This window comes from Calliphora vicina, chromosome 2, assembly GCF_958450345.1.
Source record: "Calliphora vicina chromosome 2, idCalVici1.1, whole genome shotgun sequence".
Lineage (NCBI taxonomy): Eukaryota > Metazoa > Arthropoda > Insecta > Diptera > Calliphoridae > Calliphora > Calliphora vicina.
Genome location: NC_088781.1, coordinates 115327876 through 115351411, shown reverse-complemented (window position 1 = coordinate 115351411; position 23536 = coordinate 115327876). Strand labels below are relative to the sequence as shown.

The window sequence follows — 23536 nt, the reverse complement described above, 5'->3', positions numbered from 1 at the left end:
ATGAAATTATTTTAAATTGATTTTTTGGTTTTTAATGAATTTTAAACATGATAGTATAGAAATTTATGAATGTTTAAAAAAGGGAAGTTAAAAGAAATTAAATTGGGGTTTGCTGGTGGTTGTAAGTAATGGTAATTTAAAATTAATTTGTGGTTGAACTATTTATAGAGCAAAGCAAAAATCACAATGAGAAAAAAATGTATCGCTTATAGCGATCTCTCAGTTGTAGAGTAAAGGCGAAATACCAATCTTAAATTTTGTATTTAATTATGTCTATAAAGTCCACATTTGGTCAGAGGATGGTAAAATAATAACATTTGTCGGACGATATATGGACCAATCTTTGTCTTCCTCGTTAAAATAACAATTTCTGAACAGTATAAACAATCTCTGGCCAATAGAACACATCTACCAGAACCTTCGGTGAGTAATCGGTGTGCTTTAGCGGCACTTTTTTTCAAATTAAAGAAGTAAAGTAAAAATTCCCGCTTATGACGCTTTATTGGCACAAAATTCGACATTTCCGAAGCAAAAATAAACTCTGTTGTTTACACTATAATTTCCAATGACAAAGTGAGAATAAATGACAGATATCTACCCTTCAAAATAACATATAAGTTATTAAAGCCAAAAACAGCATTCAAAAGATACGTCATCTGTTGTGAATCCCGCATTTTTAAGTTATACACCCAATACATCCAAATTCTAAACGAAATCGCACATAAATTGTGTCCGATATTGAGAAAATACCAGGCCGGGATGACATTTTGATAACTCGCTAACTATAATAGATAAGTAGCACACACAAGCATGTTTTCTATAGGCCTAATCGAGTTCTTTATTAATATAGTAAAAACTTTTGGATTAACCATTTATTCGTTTAAGAATTTGGCATGTCTGAATGCACCCCAATCGGGTTAGCCAGTGAGAAATGACAGATTTATTTCCAATACATTTTGATTCTGCCTTACTGTTCACTGTATTTTCATAACAAGACACATAATATTTTCTGCTTAGTTTATAATCAGACCCATTCACAGCTTTTCGAGAACTATTTTTCAATTTTGATTTATTAATCACTTCTTGGGCTGTTCCTTTAAAATGTCAACGAATTTTTTTATATGTTTTGAAACTGCTAGTTAATAAAATGGAAATTTATCAAAGTTAGTCTTTTTCATCAATTCATGGGACTAATTCTCGTATTCGTAATCGATATAAATTGTTCTAGCTTTCGACTAAAAACTTGCTCATTATCAAAATTTCTATAAATTTTATTCTATATCGAATATGGGAATTCCAAAAAAATTAAAGAAACTCGTTCACGTTCGATAAGTATTCACAATGGACGAATGCGAGAATTAGCCCCCAGCATTAAAATCGTATATTATTTTGGTTTTTAAACTTTCGTAACTCTTTAGCCATTTTTAATAACTATTAGTATTTACAACAAAACTTATTGTGCGAAAAATATTACAAACATAAATTATCATAATAAAATAAATAAATATTGAAATAACGGAATAACATTAAGCTTTTTACATCGTTTTCTTACATATTGTTTTGGTTTCATTATTTATTCATGCAGATGTTTTAAAGTTTCCATTCCATTTTATATATTTTTTTAATCGGAACTTTGACAGTTGATAGCGGTCATATCCTTGAGACTATACTTGTCGAATTGGCTGCCATTTATTCAGTTATGATAAAACTGTTTTATCAAAATGGATGTTTTTTTCACCCCTTTTACGATGAGGAACATTTCTAGATGAAACAGAATTGTCGAATTTGAGACGATTACTATTCACATGAGATTCATTAGCGTCCAATACATCCCGAAAATTTGGGATGGCGGCGTCATCGGTCCATATTACTTTGAGGACGGCGTTGGCCAAGCCAAGAATTTTATAATATAAACACCAACGACATGTGGTTGCAATAGGATGGCGCTACCTGCCACACAGTTCATATCACATTAAAAATTTTGAACGAGCGATTTGATGGCATGGTCATCTCATGTGGAGGTGATGTGAACTGGCTAACGAGATCGTGCGATTTTACCCTATTCAACTTTTTCTTATGTAGTTTTCTTAAATCGCAGGTCTATAAGTCCGTGACTTTTTGAATAAAACACGGGTTTTTGGATTAAAAAATCATTTTATTTTTCATCATTGCCTCCTTTGATCTCTATACACGTTGCCCGACGTTTCTCCAATTTTTTGTTCCCTTCCAAAAAATAAGATTTGTCGAGATCATCAAAAATATGTATTTGTTTGTGAGATGATTCCATCGTTGGAATCAAATATCTTTCCGACAAGCCATGTCTTCAGGTTTGGAAACAAGAAATAGTCACTTTGAGCTAAATCTGGATAATAGGATGGAAGAGAAAGTAATTTGTAGCCTAATTCATGGATTTTTGCCATGGAAACATCACTTGTGTGCTCCATTGCATTGTCCTGGTAAAAAATAACTTTTTTCTTGGCCAAATGCGGTCGCTTTTTTTCAAATCGTCAATTGAGTATTTTACGCTTCTGAAGGTATTCATGTGGGTTATACCGCGTGCATCCTAAAAAACGGTCGCCATGACTTTATTGGCTGACAAATCCGCCTTTATTTTCTTAACGAGGAACATAATGTTTTGACTGCTGAATTCACGTTTCTTGCACAGTTACGAAACGGCGCAAAAACTCGTCCATATTAAGATTGAATAACGCCAAAAGCTCCCGCGAAGTTGTCATACGATTGCGTTTGTGGACGATTATGAGCAAACGCGGCAACGATATTGCAAAAAGCTTTTTCATACCCGAGTGAGTATTTGAAATTTAAACCACTGAGCCATGTTAGATGCCTATGGCTTCCACAATCTCTAGCACTTTCAATCTCCGATCGGCCAACACCATACTTGTATTTTTTTCAATTGTTTTGAGTTTAGGTCTCTCAATTGGGCATCCAGAACGTTCGGCATATTCCGTGCTTATACGGCTACAATGAAATAAAGTAAACCACTTGTTTACCATTGAAATTGATGGTGCTGAGTTCCCATAGTATTTATCATGCATAGCCTTTCCATTTTCTCTTATTTCTTTTATTAATGGTTGTCAAACATAAATAAATGACGCAGCTTGTTAATAATGCCTGTTGACAGGAGGAGTTCTTTCAGCTAAGAAGCGGAAAATTCAAAAAGTAACGGATTTATTCACCCCTATCGCGAATCAATATATCACATGAAATATATTCCCTTTTCTCATCTTTCGTTCATAAATTTTCTTCACATGAAAAAATTCGCCATGTTGTGAAATTTTTAGATGGAATTTTGTAAACAATAAACAGCTGTTACAAACAAAATCAACTATTGTGAATGAAAAGTTCATGGGAATATCACAATAGCAATTTTCTCTTCGAGGGAAATGGATATTTCATGGGAACATAAATTTCGCATTTTATTGACTTGCACTCGAATTAAAAATTGGCATTAGATTTCATGGTTATATTTTTATTATTTCCAAGAGCTATGTCAGAGTAGTGCAGAGTAGGGTATCACACAGTTTAACTGAACATTTTTCAAAAATATGTTTGATTTTTTTCTATAAGTAATTGTAAAAATTTCTAAACATGTTGCGTGGTATTATAAAACACTTTCCTGTTTGACATGTCCATATATATTTCAGCTCGCAAAAAAAAAGATTTATTGCAACCCCAAAGTAGTTTGAAGCGGCTGGGAATGGTTTGATACTATAAGTATTATGTAAACAAAATGTACAGAGATTATCCGTTACATTTTGATTGTTGCTACAACTAAAATATTTAAAATAATTCAAAATAAACAACAACTTTAAAATGACAAACATAACATTATTTAAACCATTAAAAATATATTGTATTAACTGAAAAAAAAGATGAAATGAAAATGAAAAACAAACTGACGAAATGATCCACATATCAGTTTAAATGAAATCCGATTTATATAATACTCAGTTTGTTGTTATAGCATAAACATAAGTATAATAGGGATTTTGTATATTATTTTAAATAAATAATTACGAATATGTACCATAAAATACATATCTGTATTTATGCATTTCTGTTTATAAATAAATATAATTACTTTATTGTTTGCCATATATAAATTTTAGCTTCCGTATAAATTTAATTATACATTTAATTATTATCTATCCATCTACTTATTTATTTATTTAATTTAATTTTGGCATTATTTAAAACTTTTATTGATAGTCATCATCATAACTCTTGCTATTTATATACATAGCAAATACGAGTCATACTGTTTCTTTTTTTATTTTTATAAATATAAAATGACTTAATAGTATCAAACGTCATATCATACATTGTTGTTTTCTTAAGATTTTTGTCTTTAAATCTTTTTTCTCTTTGTCTATTGCATATCATTTTCCTAAAATCTAACAATTACTTCTGGGGAAGTTGTAGAAAACGAAAATGTTTTGGCATTATGTATAGACAGCAAGCCACAAAATTAAACATTATTTTTTTTTGAAGTTTTATATTTATTTTTTTATTTTTGGCATACATCTTTATATGAGGTTTGTCTTTTTATTATTTATATATTATATTCGGAGCTCTTACTGTCTAGCTGTCACTTGCTTTATAAAGTTATACGTCAAACTATTTAAGAAAACAAAAAAATAAAAACAAACTTAAAATCCAGTTGAATATCGACTTGTTGTTACCTTCTATATGATTTAACAATACCTTTCAACAATTTCAATACAATAGAGATTATACCTATAGATTTGTATACAGATATTTTGAATTTAGTTACCGATACCACCGCCTGCTGTTGGTTAAGGTTTGTTTGATTTTTTTTTGGCATCATGCAATATTTATTCTTTAAGCATTAGTAAGCAATCAGTTTTTTTTTGTTTTTTTTTTTTGAAAAGATTCATTACAAAATCTTTTTTTGCTTCTTGATAGTTGTTGGTTTGAAATCATTGAGTATGACAATCATCTGTTTTTGGGGTATTACAAGGGCTGAACAGCAGAAGTTGTAAATATCTCACCTTGTCTATTGTTTGGTGAAGTGAAGTAATGATTGAATATGAGTATGAATTTTTTTTTGTAAAATTATAACATTGGTATGTGGCGTTAACAAATATAGAGGGGAAGGTGTAATAGGCTTAAGATTTAGGGATTTTTGTAAAACATGGAAATATTCTGTCTATGTAACAGTGTGTGTAAAAGACGTTCAAGTTCTAAATTTTAAATTCAATTAAATGATTTTAACTCAAACTGTTTGCCACATTCCTAGAAAGTTTGCTATTAAAAATCAGAACAATCGCTTGAGTAGAAAAATAGTTATGGATCAAAATGTTAGACAACCTCAAAGATTAACCATTTATTCGTTTAAGAACTTGGCATGTCTGAGTGCACCTCAAACATTAGGGGTCTGTGGAGTCTGTCTTCAAAGCTTGAACTCGAATCCATTTCAGTGAGAAATGACATGTTTATTTCCAATACATTTTGATTCTGCCTAACTGTTCACTGTATTTTCATAAGAAGACACATAATATTTGCTGTTCAGTTTGTTTACAGCTCATCACAGCTTTTCCAGAACTATTTTACAATTTTGGATTATTGATCACTTCTCGGGGAGTAATTTTTGGGAATTTCTAAAGTTGTCTTGCTATTAAATTATTTTGTATTGGGGTGTTCCACCAAAATGTTGAGTGTTTACTTACTTTTTATATTTATTGAAGCTGCTAATTTATTAATAGGAAATTTGGCGCTACGAACAAAGTCCCCAATGAACAATGTCCCCAAAACGAAAATGAATTAAGGCCCCAAAATTTTATATAAACAAAACTAACAACGAAATTTAGTGACTTCGTTAATTTTTTGGTGATTTATTTCATTTCTAAAATTGGGGATTTAACTAATAATGAAATTACTCTGGCTTTGCTCAGAAAAGATGTTTTGCATTGCCGGCCTTCGGACTTTGGGACTTTATTCGTAACGCCGGAAATTTATCAAAGTTAATCTTTTGTTTCAATTCATGGGACTAATTCCCCCACAAAACGAATTCTTTAGTTTTTTTCAGAGGCTTTTATTTAAATTAATTCATAATAAAATTCGTTCAACCTTGGAAATGTTAAATTTTTTGTTAACTCAAATCTAATTTAAATTGAACTAACATATTTTTTTTTGTTTTTTTTTAATATATACAATATGAATTGAAACAAAATGTATAAAGCCTATTTGTAATAGATGTAAGCTAAAGAAAACATTAATATTTCAATAGGTTTTATTAAGCTGTTTTGTAATGGATTTTAATTAAATAGAACTTGAATGATTCAATAAGGCAATAATTCTTTGAACAAAAAGGATTGAATTCAATGCTTTTGATTAATTTGGAATGAATTCTTTGAGGGCATGGTTAAGATATATGAAGAATAAGTAGTTACTAGGTAATGCTTCCCATAAAGTTGTTATACTCTTAATTTAAATATATAAACAAATGGAGAGAATCAGGCAAGATTAATTCTTCAGACCTAAAGTTAGTAGCTAGAGTATAAAGAGCGAAACGATCAATGGTTCGGCTCTCGATCGGCTAATAACTCATATCGGTTAACTATGGTTTATTCGCTAAAAATAACTAATCACTACAATACGAAGAGTGCTTCGGCTCTCGATCGTCAAGCTACCAGTAACAGTCTAATAATTGCTAATGAATAAAGTCAGACGATAGAAATGCTTCGAATCTCCGTCGACTATTTATTGTCGTTATTCTCTCAATTTTTTAACTACAAAAAAAAAACTATTGCTGAATTCACAACAATTTGTATCGTGTATCTTGTAGTAAATACAATGTTTATTAGTTTGTGAACACGCATTGTATATTGTATGAATGTTTTTGAAAGCGTAGTATGTATAACAAGTAGACCGACTCTCAAATTACTCTCTCACATATACCCGTATATGTGTGCTCAGAGAAATTTATAGCTGTAAACCAATACAACTTTTTAAAAACATACAAAATAAAAGTGTATAAGTGTATTTAATTTTTTTATGAAAATTTCCAACAACAAGTTTACACTATTGTATTTGAATTCAATAATACACTCGATACAATGATACAAGGGGTTTTGTGAATTCAGCATATGTAAAATCTAAACAGATAAATGCTTCAGCCATAGAGAAACACACACAGAGCACTTTGCTCTCAAAAGACTTAGTCCGTTCTCAAAAACCTAAATTGTGATAATGTTTGTATGATTTTTTGAGGAATTTTTTTGTTTGAGTTTTTGTCTTGTTTTCACTCTATTTGTATTTCTCTAAGGCATCAGTTCCTGTTAACTAACTACTAGTTTCTGCTACACTGTAAATATAAATTAAGAAATTTTGTCCTTGTCTGGTTATGTATGTCGGTACTTCGATTCTTGCATGTTCTGATTATATTTTCTTAATTAGTATGTAGTTATCATTAAAAATATAAACTTTTATGTTGATGGATTATCTTCTATAACTGCATCTTAAATCATGTTAAGGCATGCTAAATATCAAATATAAAAGATTTTCTCCTTCTTTCACCACCTTTCCCTCTCCCCTTTCCGAAGAAAGTAACACAATTAATATATATTCATTAATTGCCTGATTGGAATAAAAACTTCGGATCATTCATTAAATGAATAATGAATAACGTAATACCTTTAGTTCCGAATCTTTTAAGAGATGACCAAATATACACTGATGCAGTTGATAAATCTAACTTTAATAGGTGAAATATCAGTATATGATCGATGGAATATCAGTCATCATGGCAAATATATTGTTTCGTGCTCCTGCTGTTAAAAGGGTTTTACTGGATCTCTACTTGGGTATTCGAATTATTCGATTTTTCTCTTGTTCGAATAAAACGAATAATTCGAATAAGAGATTTTAACTTGTTCGAATAATTCGATCACACGTTTGAAATTAATCGAATTATTCGAATAATTTACATTTTTTTTTTAAAAAAGTAAAGAATGAAGTTTTGATGTCGGTTTTTTAATATTTTATAGTTAAAGAAAAACAAAAAATAACGTTAAAGTAACCATTCAAGTATTGATAATGTTAAAAAAAAACATTCGAAAACAAAGTCCATTATTAAATTTTCAACAGAAATATTCTGATCAGATTAACTCCCGAACAATCTACAAAACAAAAAAATGACTAGCAAACCCTTTAGTTTCCGTTTTGGAGCTAAGCTTTAAAAAAGTTGATCTAGTTGGACATGATCCTGAATTCAAATACAATATAAACGTATTAAGAACTTTTTCATGTCGTTCATTAATTCGGGTTTTAAATTGAGTAACTAATTCTTTAGTAAATTAATTATTCACTATTTCTAAATTATTTATAACATAATGTATTATACATCAAGCTCTATCAACGTTGCCGAATCTTTGCTTAATAAAGTGGTCTTGGGGATTTATACAATAAAGGGAATCTGTCCAAAGTTTGATATCATTGTCAGTGAATGCATTCAACTCCACTTTAATCTAAGTTAATATTTTCATTATTAATTGCGATTCTTCTAATATTTCGCCAGCTAAATAACAAATATTTTATTCCGTACCTTTTATTTTCATTGGTTCAAGTCCTAAGTTAAAAATTTTGAAAGATTTGTTTTTAGAATCGTAAGTTCTTGCAGTAATATTTATATATTTATAGAAGGAGCTATCGGAACACTCATATACAGTGATCGAAAGCCCCTTTGTCTTTAGTTATTTGTCGAATTTCAGAAACAATAAAATTTTTGTAAGTCATTATTATTTATTTAAATTTGAAATTATCAAAAATTTTAAGCAATTTAATAAATTTATATATGAACATTTATTCGATTATTCTACATAAAATTGTTCGAATTATTCGTTATTCGAAAATGGCCATTTTTAAATTGTTCGAATAATTATTCGATTAATCGAACGATCATTAGTCGAATGAATACCCTAATCTCTACCTTGAACACTTTTTAGGGTCTAAAAAGTTACTCCAATCCCTAAATTGTGATAGGCAAACTAATGGCAATTTCTTATAAAATTTCCAAAGTTCATCATTTTGTTAAATGTTTACCATTTTTGCGAAAGTTTAGTGTGTGAGATATCAATCGAGTTAAAGACTGACCTAATGTTAATGTTCTGGACATGAGGTTACAGTGTGATATCCTCTGGACTTAACACATATTAGTAATGCAGGAAAAATTATACAAGAGCCTTGATTTTTCGATACTTCTTTTGGAACAAAACTTTATTTACATCATGTAAATAATGTAAACAATTGTTATTTTAAATATTTTGAAATTGTTCTTGATTTCTAAACTATTGATAAGTAATTGCCTTTTCTTTTCAATTGTTTACATGATGTTAACTTAATGTCAATAATGCAAACAATTGATATATTATTTGATTTACAAATTGTTCGTTAGTATTGAGCTATTAAAATGAAAGTAGACATTGTTTAGCTATTGTTTACTTTATATATATAATGTAAACAATTAGTATTTTGAAGTTATGACAAGTAAATAGTAATTTTTTATTGTTTACATAATGTAAACTTAATTTCAATAACGTAAACAATTGATGTTTTACCTACAATGAAATGAGACATTGTTTAACTATTGTTTACATTATGTAAATTATGTAAACAATTAGTATTTTCAACATTTTAACCATTCTATCTGAAGTTATAATATGTACACAGTAATTTCCTATTATTTACATAATGTAAACTTAGTGTCAATAATGTCAACAAATGTAATTTAACCCGATTTAAAATAGTTTCATAATTTATAAAAAATTGGAATTCAAGTAGACATTGTTTACCTTTAATTGACATGAAGTAAATATTGTAAAGAATAAGTATTTTCGATATTCTGATAAATCCAACTGAGATCTAAAGGTAAAGGCAAGTTTTGCCTTTATCATTCTTCCAACATCAACTACCCTAGATTTGAGTTATACTGAGAGGCTTACTTCCCTCACACCTTTCAATATCATCTGTATGCTTTGTATATTAAATGTAAACATGTTTTCAACTATTGAATTTCCGAGTATTTCTGTACAGCTATTGTTGTATTGGTGTTATCATTACACTGACACGATATTCTTAAAATACATGTGTTTTTCATAAATTAAGTGCTTTTCTACAACGAACTACTTCAGGTTGTACCCGCTCTGCGTGGTGGTAAATGCTTGTTTCTTACATATTTTATGAATAAAGACATTGTAACACTAAGTATGCACTGAAAGAAATGAAGGATGTTAGTTAAAGGAACTTTTTTGAATTCCGGAAAGGAAATAAGCTAAAATAAATACATATTAATTTATTTATAGGAAAATCGAATTCACATTTTTGTCAATACAAACCCCAACTGACAGTAAAGAAATTCTAAGTCAAATCTGAACTTTATAGTTTTCTCTGCTTGTAACAGTTGTTTTTTGAATTTACCTAACGTTTTTTCTTTAGAGTGTAGAATTTAATTTTATACATTCCCAGCAATTTCTAATCCATTATCTATATTGAAAATTTATGAGCGATTGTTAGAACAAAAACCTTTTTAAGAGTTAAATTATGCTTGAAATAATGCAACACAAGAATATTGATTTATAACAAAAATATACATACATACTTATAACTAACTATTGAATATTTTCAAATAAATAAATAATGTTTTCCTTCTATTTTGAAAATCATATGAACTGAGTAGCATTTAATAAAACTAAGTACTCTTATCATTACCCTCTCACACATAGCAAGAGTAGAATTCAATTGAATTCAATTTAATAATCTCTTAGATGGATTTGATCACAAACTGTGTGGCATGACAATAGTTTTGTTCTAAGCCATTTAAACTTCAAATCCCCATGTATTGCTTCATCTAACGCTTCACTAAAACATACATGGCAACATTTTGTTAACATTTTTGTTGCATGTCCCAGCAGTGATGCAAGTAGTCAATGTATCCCTTTAGACAGTAATTGTCACTAATGTCAGATCACTTGGCTGACTGCAATTTATATATTTCGGGTCATTTGCTCGTTTGTGCTCCAGATAAAAGTCAATTGTTTACTTTATACATCCCATGTAATCTAGCGTGAAGACAATTTGCACTTAAGTGTGTCCAAGTAATCTAGAGTGTAGCTACCTTCAACGTTTATTTTGTACTGCTATTTTTTTGTGAATAATTCGTACAAACTGGTTTCTGGTTTTCTTTTTCTTGAGACTACTGACATCCCATGTAACCTAGCCCGAAGTTAATTGTCACTTTAGTGTCTCTAAGTAATCTAGAGAGTAGCCACTTTAAACGTTTATTTTGCACAGCACTTTAAAAATTAGTTATATTACCCACCAACATTAATATATCGGCTATTGGACTGTCTATGATATGTCTTGTCAACTGACTATTTGAAAGTGCCCAGTTAGCTAACTGACTCTGTGTAAACGGTATGTGAATCCAACTACTTTGGGACAGCTATCAGATAGTCTCATTGTAATTGAAAATGTTCAATTGACGCTCTGCTTAGGACATGCACGTGTTAAAATAACTAGTCACGTAGCTAGTTCGTTTCAGTCTCCCAGAACTGCTGGTTTGTTTGTGAAATTTTCTGCCATTCTTTGTTTCGTATTAAAGCTGGTGTCATTTTCATTGTGTAGGTGTGTCAATCAGTTTGAAAAGATGAAGAAAAAACGTTAACGACTTGCATGACTCTGGCAATGATTACCCACTTGCATGACATTTTCCAGTATATAAGAAGGCAGGCGACACATAAGTGTAGCTGATAGAAGTCTACGTCTATGTATTTACACTTTATGGATGCGTCTGGTGTTTTAATATTTTTTTTTTTGCTTTGATTTGAAATGACATCTTTTAAGCTGTTGATGAAGATGATGAGGTAGATGAATATGATGGCTCTTGTTTTTTTTTTTAGTTGCGAAGCTAAAAAATAGTAATATTATCTACCTTTTGCACAGCATGGATTAAGCATTTGTGTTTTTATATAAAAAGTAGAATTTAAGCCCTGCTCATATATGGTGGTTGTATTTATATGCAGACATATTTACGGAATATTTATATATTTTTTTTTTGTTTTGCTAAATAAATGTCAGCTTCATGCAAACTGTGTAGCTTCATCAATAATTTTTACTGCAATCTACGGGAGACTTGCTAGCCTAGCTATTGGAAAAATGGTGTCGTTCCTTTCACCGTTTAGGCGAAAGTAAAGTGGTGACTCTAGATATTTCTGAGGCGTTCGATAGGGTGTGGCATGGTGCGCTTTTATCAAAACTTATTGGTTTTGCTGTCGGTAATTACATCTCTCGATTTATATCCAGCTTTCTCAGAGATCGCACTGGAATTTCATCTCTATTCTATTTCTTATCTTTCTAAACGATCTTCTACGTCAATCTTCCAACCCTAGCTATTCTATTGCAGATGACAGCAATATTTGCCATTAATATTCATTCAATTATAGACCCATCATCTAGGAGATTGGAGCATAATTGTCATGATTAACCAATATTTTGTGGAGATCTCTATTCGAATCGATTTTAATGCAAGTAAGACTCAATATGCACGACAGATCATGTTGCTTCATCTGTTTTTATGGGTGGTGTAAATATTAAAGAATCAATCAGATGCTCTTGATGTTCTAAGCATGAGTATTCAATGCGATGTCCGCTGGAGAAATAAATTTGACAAGTATCTAAAGAAGCATTGGTTTTCTGAAACTGTGTAAGAAATACTTCACTCCATATGAATACCTTACTATTTATACCACGATATCCGACCCAAAATGAAATACAACTCTCATGTAAGCACCGGTGCTTCGATGTCGATTTTGGAGTTACTTGAGCGCGAACTGAAGAGATGCTTATTGGTGGCAGTAGGGAATTCAGGTCTATAGACTCACTGAAATATCGCCGCAGTATTGACTGTGCTTCACTGTTCGACCGATACTACAATGGAATTTGCTCTGCTGTAATTAGGGAACTTGTTTCCGAAACCCGTAGCATTTTACACAATACACATTCTTCGGCAATGGCTTATTAATTCGTGGTTGAGTTGAGAGTGGATTTCACAACACACTACAGGGAAAACTCGTTCTGTAGCCATACTATCAGTATGTGGAACAAGATTCCTGCTGAAGTTTTTCGTGACACTTTCAATATAGAAAAATTCAAATCAAATGTCCACAAACACTACCCTCTCTATCCTGCCATCACATAACGTATTTTCCTAGTTCAAACTCAATACATTGCATGAGTAGGGCACATCACCTGAGTGCAGGTCCAACCATTTGTCAAAACTACAAGTTTTAGTTTATTTCATATTGTAGAGAAAGGTTTACATTTCAGGCTTAAAGTTGTTTTCCTAAACTCATTATTACAGACATTGTTCCAACATAAAAAATGTGTACAATTAGTATTAGGGGTCCTTGATAAGTCCCTTCAAATCTAATCCATTTTTTGTTGAAATTACGGTTTTAACATCAATTGACAAACATAAAATTCGATTAAAACAACATAATTTTTATCAAACCATCTAACCATCAAACCATTTGGTCATTAGGACTGAATAACTTGATTGGCAACTAATTCGGTTGCCGCAATGTTTCTGTTTTCCTTGTGTAATAAATTTGATTGCAGAAATTAAGCCATTTAAGTTAGGTTAGGTTACGTGGGTTGCTCCAAGTTACAGAGTTCACTCGGAGGCCTTGTGGCCCATTGTGGTACCCTTGGAAATACTATTCCCTTATGCTGAGAATTCATACATAAAGGGAGAATATTTTCCTTACCTAATTTTGTTGACTATTTGATTCCTGCTTTTCCCGTGAGAACCAGCCGGCACTTCTAATAAATCTAATCATATATCTCGGAGACAGTTCAGATCATGGAAAAGAGCTCTACCAAGATATATTACCTTATGCTCTTGTAACGCTGGGTAGTCACATAGAAGGTGTTGTACCGATTCCTGCTCCTCCTCATTCAAACCTATCTTTTGTAGGATGGTGCCGTAACCAATGCTTCAGTCCGCTCGACTGTTTAAGTCGTATAGCAGACATAGCAGAAATGCATTTGATTTACATATGTAAGGGGAGTTATATTATTTACGACAAGATTCCACAGAAGTTGAGAGATGACACCACCTTGTGGTGTTCCCCTTGTCACAACTTTCCTTATCCTACCAATACCCATATAAGAGTTTATGGACCTGCTCTTAAGTATTTTTTCTGTACAATTTGTTATCCACTGACCAATACCTCAGTCAACCAATGCATCAACTATTGCAGATATGTTCATATTATTCAACGCACCCTCTACATCCAAGAGAGATGTCATAACATACTCCTTATTGTCAAGTGTCTCCTCTATAGTTCCGACAACGTCATTGAAGGCTGTACCCACCGTCCTCCCTTTAAGGTGTTGTGCCCTACAGTAATTATCAGGGGAGAGGATGTTCCTGACATGGATATTGACCAATCTTTCCGGTGTTTTCAATAAAAACAATGACAGACTGATCGGTATATAGTCCTTGGCGGTACTGTGGTTTACCTTTCCCGCTTTGGGAATAAATACTACTGTAACCTCTCTTCATTCTTTAGGAATGTATCCTCTTTCCAGACTGTTCCTAAATATTATAATAAGCCGTGGCATGATGGTTGAAATTGATTTTTGGAGTAACCCTGGGAATATGCCATCTGACCCTGGAGATTTATAGGGCTTGAAAGATGACACCGCCCACGAAATTTTCCCAACTCTAACAATAAGCTAACTAATGCACTTATGTGGATTTCATGGTTCGATGGCTCCTTGATACTCTCCAGTTCCTCACAGAAACGCTCCCAAGATTCTTTGAAGCTTTGGCGATAATCGTCCCAGCTTAACGGGTCTTGGTCTTCTTCGCCATTTAATAAACCTCTAAAATTTTAGAATGAAATATTATAAGAATGTATATCACTTGATTTGTTGGCCCATCTACTTCAGCAACTACTTATACAAAGTGTTGGCGGCTATTTTAAAAAGTTTGTAGCTCACTGCCTGTAGAATCTTTCAATAAACCATTACATCCGCCATTGGATTATGGTGGTACTGTCGCATCAAACTAAATAAAAATTTACCACAATCATATCATAGACTCAATAAAGACTCTTTATTTTCTTAAATGTTAAAGTGTACGATTATTACGTTTTGTAAGTTTATAAAAACAGAAGTTGAAAAGAGTGAACACAAAGTTAAATGTAAGACAAATAATAAATTTCTCTCGATTATACAATTTTGTATTAAATATTAAGCCCCGGCCATCAATTTGTTGACTTAGCGAACAATTCCTTGTTCGCACATGTACTTGTCTCGTGTGGACCACTCATGTCGATGTTATGTTGTTGTTCAAACAACGTTGTCAAATGTCCTTCAAATGTATTTTTTTCACAAAAAGACCATCGTTTTAAAAAATTACGATTAAAGGCATGAACATAAATATCAACACATTTTCCCCAAACAGAAGAACATGAATAAATGTGATGGCTCGTCAAGACGTGGGGTAACTCAGCAGGTAAACTGATATGTCTTTAATGCAAGCAATGGAGTGGAATCAATATGATTTCGTTTTGACATTGCGAGAGTAGTTATGTTTGAGGAAATTATTTTAAATTCAGAAATTATTTCGATTTTTTTTCTGTGCTGGACTTTTCCATTTTCTTATTTGTCCTATTAAATGATTGACAACCTTTCCACCTCTGCTTCCGTACAGCTCTAATTGTGTGTATGTCTGGTAGTTGTATAGTATGACACAGCTACCATGTCATGACATCGTTTAAAGCCAAAGAAACGTCAAAAATAATGTCTGTGTTTTGTTATTGTAGTTTTTGTTATTTCTACTTACTGCTACTACTGCTGCTGCCACTACAGAAAAAAAGCAATAAGACGTAACGAAAAAAAAGGTTAATCGTTGTAGTTCAAACGTTACATGCCACTAATCAAGTTATTTTTATCGTCAATACTGGTACTTTAAAGCTAAAATAGAGTACTTTAGCAGTTAAAAGAAATCAAAATGTTATTGAGACTTTTCAGGCCAGACGGAGAAAAAAACAAATCAAGAAAGGACAAAAAAATACTATAATAGAGACTAAAAGAAGGTTTGTTCTTTTAATATGGCTTAAATTTAATGACCACTTATTATTTTTAGATTATTGAAAATATTTGCGTGTTTAAAACACTTTATATAAATTTAATAATGAAATTTGAAATCAATAAAGAAAAATTATTTTGTGTGGAAATGAAAATATAATACACGACATTTTATTGGTAAAGGGTCTTCCACTAGGGACTTGCAAATTTTTACTCTTGATAGCGGCCATATTTTTAAAGCTACATCTGTCGAATTGACTCTCATTTATTATGTTTGTTTTGCCAAATCACCATGATAAAATTGTTTTATCAAAATGGCTGTTCTGTTAGGGGAAAGTTGCGCACGCTTCTTCCATTTAATGCTGAGGTCCATTTCTAGAAAGATGGGTACGTGAACAAATAAAATGGTTGAATTTACGACGATACTAATCCACATGAGATCCAAGAGCATCCCGAAAAGGTCAGTGTTGGGTGAGGATTTTGGGTTGGTCATATTTCATTTAAAACGACGTTGGCTAGGCATCACCATCAACGACGAGCGCTATAGGTCGCTGATTACCAACTTCCTTTGGCCTAAATTGTATGATATGGACACCAGCAACAGCTCATGCCATATTGGAAATTCTGCACGAGCGATTTGAGGGCATGGTGATCTTAGGTGGAGGTGATATCAACTGACCACCGAGATGATGTGATTTGACCCCGTTAGGCTTTTTTTGAGCGTTTTTCTTAAGCTACAAACCACATCGGCCCTCAAAGTCAACGCAACCCATGTCATCGGTCAAATTCAGACTGATTTATGCGCCAAAGTCATGGAACATTTTATATTTTGGATGCGCGCCACCCAGCGAAGCCACGGCACGATGTTATATACCATACATAATGGCATCGATAGGCCTTACAAGCGAATAAAAATGTCGATGATATCTTACACACACTTTGTTTTATTTAAATTTGAATATAAACTTTTAAAAAATGATCTCAATATTCGTTTACTTCTTAGAAACCACTTTAATTGTTTAATTTTGTTCAACAACTCTTTTAAAACTTGTTATACAATTCTTTGTTTAAGTTTTTTCTAGTTTTTTTTTTTAACAAACATTTCTAAAACGTATGTATTCAATTTAAATTTTTTATTATTTGGACATCATAAATCTAGTTCTATTAAAAAAAGATTAATCGATCAATTTGTTTTAAATGTGTGTAGTTTTCAATACAATTGTTTTTGTTATGTTTTTTTTTGTTTGCTATTTTTTACATATTTTAATTTGTTTTTATTTTTTGAAAGTTTAATAATTTGTTTATGATAAAAAAAAGAATGTTTATTTTGCAATACAGACATACAAATAATAAATTATTCGAGTGTGTTTTTTTTTTTATAAATATTAAGTAAATAGTTGTTTGAAAATGGAATGTGAAATGTTTGATTTATTAGGAGTACGGGATTTTTATATGGAATAGAATTTATTATTAGAATTCTTTTTAAATAGTATAATTAGATAAATGTTTAGAATATGAAAACAGGTATTGAATTTAACCCTTGAGGTGCCATGAAAGATTTAGGTAACTTTCGAGTACGATTTGAAAATAGATGTGGTTTGTAAATTAATAAAACTTTAGAATAAAATGATGAGTTGAATATTATTTTCGAACAGTTAGTTATAAATTCCTAATTTATATATAAATGCTAAATGTCTTTATAAAACTACATATTTTCAAGAAAGTTTTATGTCTTTGTTATTGGAGATATCATTAGTTTTATCAATGTTTTTTTGGACTTATATTTGCCACCATCCTGGTCAATTTGTTTACTACATTCGATGTATTTTGGCTATAGTAAATGGAAATCAATTATCACAACCAGATATGTTATATATAGCTTACACGGAGGCAATTTCTCTTCTTTCTACTTGTACTTTTAGGACATCTTTTGCTTTCCTTTGCCTGTTTTGCCATTGTTATGTTCGCAGATTCCAGTCATGGTTCTGTAGGTGCTTCATTTTGGGTTTCGATCTTGCACTACAACTACGACATCATCAGCGAAGACTTTAATTTACACCTCTTTCGATACTTTGAATGTTCATACATGATGTAACGGGCTTAGAACCGATCCTTGCAGAACACCCGCTCTAATGTTTAGGTACATAATGCAATTGTCCAACATCAATTACTGGGTTATGCCAGAGAAATGGCCCTTCTGTTTGTATCTGTTTGGGATATTATCAAGGACTGAATAATTTGTATCACCAATCTTCGAACAGAATTGTAGGATATATCTCTCAGATATTGGCAGTGAATTAGGTCTATTACTGCTGGATATTTCTTCTTTGTACGATTCACCTTGTGGAACTGGTTAACTTACCAGGGCTGACTATTTTCCTTTTAGTATTGACATTATGGCAAGGTGTACCTTACCACATTGACTGGAGTCAACTTCATTGTATAATTGTTTAAACCAATCCGATTTGCGTTTTTTTAGGGATTTTTTGTACTCTTGCGGTATGCCCCTTTTTTGCTTCAAAGTATGGTCTTGATTTTGATATTTTACACAGGAAGTTTTATATTCCATCTGTTGTTATGTATTCTTCTTGACATTGATCCATCGCAAGCCATCTTATAGTATTCAGTTAATGAATTTAGTTAATTGTTTGACCTACCTTGGAAGGAGAGCATCTCATGCAATTCCTGTGAAATTTCGTTCATCTACGATAAAAAGTATTGTCTGATGGTTGCTGTGAGTGTAATGTTTGTTCACTTGCCACTGTACGTACTTAGCTATCCTCGTATTGATCCATATCCAACTCTCCTAAATGTATTCACGATGAAAAGAGCGAGTAAAAGCAAGATAAATAGCTTAACGACGTACTCTCCATCTCTTGATGGTTCTTTTTACTTTTAGGTTTTCTATTGAACTTTTGAAATCCGGAAGCTTTATATTTGGCGACACATAGCAGCTACCCATATTGGGTATATGACTTAAAGACATGAAACCCTAACACTACATCATGTCAACGCTCGGCCAAATGTTGCAATAACTGTTAAAAACTATTTAGAAAGAAGTGGTTGGTAAGTTTTGACTTACCCAAGCTTCTGGATTTCGAAAGGACAATTGAAAACCTAAAAGGAGAAAGAACCAACAAGAGAAGGGAAGTACGTCGTTTAGCTCTTTATCTCGCTTTTAATCGCTCTTTTCATGGTGAATACTTTTAGAGGAGTTGAATACGGATCAATATGGCATTAAATATGAGTTTCTGAAATCTGGCTGTTTCTTTTGAAGCGAGCATTGGCCAGATATGAAACCGTAATATTCCATCATGAAAACTCTTGGCCACATGTTGCAATATCTGTTAAAAACTCTTTACAAAAAAATCGTTGGGAAGTTTTTTTCTCACCCCCTTTATAGTCCAGACCTGGCCTCGTCCGACTACTATTTGTTTCGATCGATACAGAACGCTCTCTCTGGGCTACACTTCAACAATACAATTACAAAATTTACAGAAAATATTTCTTTATCAACTTTGTTTTCGACCTATCCTAATTCTTCTCAACATTTTCGTTAATCACCATGACAATGCATATGACATCAGCTTTACTAATGTCTAGAGCAATGATGTTCATTTCATTGTGCTTTCGCGATGAGTAACAACCAAGGTTGCCAACTCTTCAGCTCAGAAAATGGCTATATTTTGAATTAAAAATGGATAGAAATTGCTAAAACCCAAAAATAACTGAATACAAATTCAAAAATATTACATTTATTGCCCCCCATCACCACGAAGTCTGATTATGTGTTAACTAATAGTTATACTGACAGTTTTCAAAAAAAAATTTACCGACTTCGTGTTAATGGGGTTTAGCAGACTTAAAGATTGTAATATCAATATTTTTTTTTCCTTTTTGATAAATTTTCCTTTTTGAAACTATTTAGAAGACTGTTTTCATAAAACCAATAATATTCTCATCAAATCATCAACAGACGAATTTGTTTAAAAAGACAGTTTCTTTGTCATTTGATAAAAAATACTTTTTTATTTTTAAAAAATTACAAAAATGTTCAAGAAAAGTATAAAATAAAAAAGGCTAGGACAAAATAAAATGGCTAGATCTTCCGGCTAGATTAAATATAGCCATTTTTTATGGCTAAATGAAAATAAAATCGCTAGATCTAGCCGGAAAATGGCTAAATTGGCAACCTTGGTAACAACACACATATTCTTATTCTCTTTAAAAGAGTATAACAAATGTCTCATTTTTCAGAAATTCATTAAGCATTGTTGTTGGTTGGTCTTTAGACGAAGCATAGCAAACACACGCGTTTCAATTACAAAAACAACAAAGTCAGAAATAAATAAAAAATTTGAGAGAAATTCGGCCGTATAATGTATATTCTTTTATTTCCTTAAAATTTAAATTACATTACATAAATTGGTTATATCTGGCAAAAATTCTAAATCTAAACATTCTTTATTTAGTTCTTATTTTAAGGGTTTGACATTATGTTTGCTGGGTAGCTCTCTCACCAATACATCTTCATTTTTATTTTTGAACATCACTGGTCTAGAGCATAGTCCCGCAAATAAAGGCATTAAATTTGTGTGCATGTATGGGTAAACAATAAAGTATCCGCAACAACATCAAGCAACTGATTGAAATATTTGTATTTTTACTCTCTGTTGTTTACATTCGGGTTGTGTACTTGTAAATTGACGAAAATCTTCTTATTCTAGACAATACTAGAGAGGAACTATGGTCTAGAGTGATCAAATATTCGACATTAACAAATAACCGGGTTTCGAATAATTCGAAAGAGCGTAATTTTTAAAAACCGGTATTCGGGTTTTTTTTTCAAAAACCGGTTTGAATTACCTGAGCTTCTTAATCAGATGAACTTTCATTTAATTCTGACTGCTTAAAATTTCCAAAAAGTCTATTATTGTTATTAAAATCAAGAGTTATAATGGTACCACCAGTTCCAAAAATACTCCTAACATTTACGATTTGAGTTATAATTGGTATTCCAACAGTATCAATGAGTTCTTATGAATAAAAAATATTCAATTTTGTCGAATAATTCGAGACAAAAAATCCGAATAACTAAAAAAACCGAAAAATTGGAAAAAAAAACAGTTTTTCATGAAAATCCAGAGTTAGCATATTTCTGCAATCTCAAGAAGGTATCATAATTATGATAATCACTAAATTCTGATTTTCTTGAAAATTCAGAATTGACATTATGCTCCAATCTCCAATATTTAACCAGGAAATAGAATATGTGAGAATTGGTATATATTTGAGCCTTCATCATTATATTTATTACAATTTATTAAATTTATAAAATTATGAAATCCTAACATTTTATTAAACAAATTCCATCTAATTTCATAAAATGAAATGACCCCAAATTGAAATAATTCACCTGCTAATACATGACAAACGTACCTTTAGGATTATTAAGTTATTTTGAGCTCGTTTTCATTTCAGTCTTTATGATTTCTTACACAATAATAATGTTTTCATTTGGTTTACGTTTTAATAAAAGTATTTTATATTTTTTGCTTTTATCTCAAATTAAATTCAATTACATAATACGTCGAGTATCATCAGCCAAGTACGAGTGAGTACAAACAATGTTGCAGATGACGACGATGACGTTGATGATTATGACAATTGTGTGTGTTTAAAAATTATTGTTCAGCTAATACTAAATACAACATTATGTCGTGTGCCATTAGAAATCACAAGATTGATAATGCGTTTGCTGTTTTTTTTATTTTTATTTTGCTCGTTTCTCGGTAGACGTTTTTATTATTATTAAATTGTATAAAATGTGAATGATTATACTCGTGTATACATTTAATATTCATTCAACTCAACTCAATTCACTTCACTTTGCTACTTATCTTAACAGAACAAGCCTTTTCTATTATTTCCAAAGTTTCTGATTTTTTCCTACAGCTTCTTTTAATTTTTTTTTGTGCTAAGTATCATCTGTATGAAGATGATGAGCATTTCTTGGTATGTAGTAGGGGGACCTATTGTTATGGTTAATAGAAGAAAAAAAAATTAAATCAGCCTAGTAAAATATTTCAACTTTATGTGATTTTAGCTTGATCATCACTTCAATTTCTATAATTTTTTTTTTTGCTTTGCGAAAGAAATAGCTGGTAAATCGTGTAGCTATTGATGTTTAAGTGCTTGTGTGTGTTATTGTTGTTATGGGGGTAAAGAGGGGGTAAGAAGAATAACAACAACATTAATTTCATAAAGATTTACTTAAGTAATTGATGATTGGCAGAAAAGCAAAAAAAGTATGTAATAAAGTCAGCTCTATTCTGGAAAATAATAAAAGTTCTAGTGGCTGCAATTATAGAGTTATAGTGACTTAATGGTAAATTAATTGAATTAATAATGATATCATACTGATCATATTGCAGTTAATTTCGCAGATTCCTGCCACATCTAAATTGTTCTAATGGCTTTATTTGAATAAATCAGTAATTCTTTAAGGTTTCGAGCTTAGACTGAGAGATCATCCTCGTAGCCTACAATTTTCACCTGTTCCGTTACTTTGATCCTGAATACGTTATCATATATGATGTCCATCAATATTATTATATTGCTTCACCATTCTCAGTTGAAAGCGTTCTTGATATCCACAGTAATTACCTCGCACTTTCTTTCCCTTAGTTAGTTTCATCGATGTTGACCGTTGACTTCACTTTCCAGAAGCCGAATTGCATCTGCGGCTTTCTCTATCTTTTTTGGAAAGACATAACATTAATAACATTAAATTTAAATAAAACAAAGTGTGTGTGCGATTTCATCGACATTTTTTATTCGTTTTAAAGGCCTACCGATGCCATTATGTATGGAATATAACATCGTAAAAATTCCGCCGCGATTGCGCTGGGTAACACATATCCGCAATTACCAATTTTCCAAGACTCTTGCTCATAAATCAGGCTGAATTTGACCGAGGCAGGACTGATGTTGGCTTTGAGGGTCACTGTGGATTGTGGCTGGTGTCCACATCATCCAATTTAGGCTAAAATAAGTTGGTAATCACCGACCTATAGCGCTCGCAGTTGACGGTGATGGCCAACGTCGTTCTCAAAGAAATATACTTCATCAAACAGTGACTTTTTAGGAATGCATTGGACACTCGTGGATCTCATGTAAATTGGTATAGTTCCAAATTCGACAATTTTTCATCCAGAAATGGGCGTCACAGTAAAATGGGCGAAGCACGCGGATCGTTGCCTGAACATGACCTGCATTTTGATAGAAACTTATCAGCAAATGTTGTTGAACGCTTTATATGGTGATTTGGAAAAAGAAACTGAATAAATTTCAACATATGTTCATTTATATTGTACTGTCTACGTTATTTTTTCTGTCA

At 31.6% G+C, this 23536-nt stretch overlaps 1 protein-coding gene across 1 annotated transcript in view; it reads left to right on the top strand.

The window, feature by feature from the left end:
- Positions 1–23536, top strand: part of mol (dual oxidase maturation factor 1 mol) — a 121338-nt gene that overhangs the window by 57728 nt on the left and 40074 nt on the right. The gene's annotated exons all lie outside the window — the stretch shown is intronic.